Here is a 989-nt window from a genome sequence, read left to right as displayed (position 1 = left end):
TGAGCATTCACCTTACTGAACTGAGTATCCATACTGCAAGTTATGCTGTTGAATCTTGATTCAGTGTTAATCATGAACTTGGCAAGTACATCTTCAGTAGTGAACCTCTTCTCCAATATTGGTTGTTGCATTTGGGAACCTTGTGGAGGTGGTGCAGCTTTCTGTTGTTGCCCCTGATTCAATGAAAAGTTTGGGTGGTATTTCCACCCCGGATTATAAGTTGCGCTGTAGGGATTCCATTGTGGCCTTTGTCCCCCAATATAATCAACATTCTCAATAGGGGCGACGGAGGAACTAGCAATAGGACATTGGGCAACTCCATGCCCTCCACCACAAGTGCTACAACTCATCACCGATTCTGACTTCGAGCTACTACCCATGAGCATGTCTAGCTTTCGAGACAACACATCAACCTTTGCGGCAAGAGCATCATTAGCATTGACTTCATAGATTCCGACCCCTTTTTGTGGTGCACCTCTTGAGGCCCAATGAGACTCATTGCTTGCCATTGATTCAAGGAGTTGCTCGGCCTCGTCGGGGTACTTGTTACTAAGAGATCCACCCGCTGCGGCATCAATTAATTGACGAGTTGCATAATTCAACCCATTGTAGATGATCTGAACCCGCATCCAAGAAGCAAAGCCATGATGGGGGCATCTTCGAAGAAGGTCCTTGAATCTCTCATAAGCTTCAAATAATGTCTCCGACTCTCCTTGTTTGAATGCCGAAATTTCTTGCCTTAGCTTCGCCGCTTTGCTAGGAGGAAAATACCTTCCCAAAAATTTCTCCACCATATCTTTCCATGTTTTGATCGACCCCGGCGATAAGGATGTGAGCCACCGATATGCTCTATCTCTCAAACTGAAAGGAAATAATCGTAGCCGGATCGCATCGTTAGTCACCCCGTTTATCTTGAAGGTAGAACAAATTTGAAGGAAACGGGAAAGATGATCATGGGCATCTTCATTTGCAAGGACATTAAATTGGAC

General features: G+C 45.1%; 1 non-coding gene across 1 annotated transcript; it reads left to right on the top strand.

The window, feature by feature from the left end:
* The first annotated feature begins 639 nt into the window (after nucleotides 1-639).
* LOC120250781 lies at nucleotides 640-746 on the top strand. The gene has a single exon (XR_005533118.1). It is a non-coding gene; the product is annotated as a small nucleolar RNA R71 (small nucleolar RNA).
* Nucleotides 747-989: the final 243 nt, after the last annotated feature.

The sequence above is a fragment of the Dioscorea cayenensis genome, chromosome 19 (assembly GCF_009730915.1).
Source record: "Dioscorea cayenensis subsp. rotundata cultivar TDr96_F1 chromosome 19, TDr96_F1_v2_PseudoChromosome.rev07_lg8_w22 25.fasta, whole genome shotgun sequence".
In the NCBI taxonomy this organism is placed as follows: Eukaryota; Viridiplantae; Streptophyta; class Magnoliopsida; order Dioscoreales; family Dioscoreaceae; genus Dioscorea; species Dioscorea cayenensis.
The sequence above is the reverse complement of the archived record's forward strand: the minus strand, read 5'-3'. Positions and strand labels throughout refer to the sequence as shown.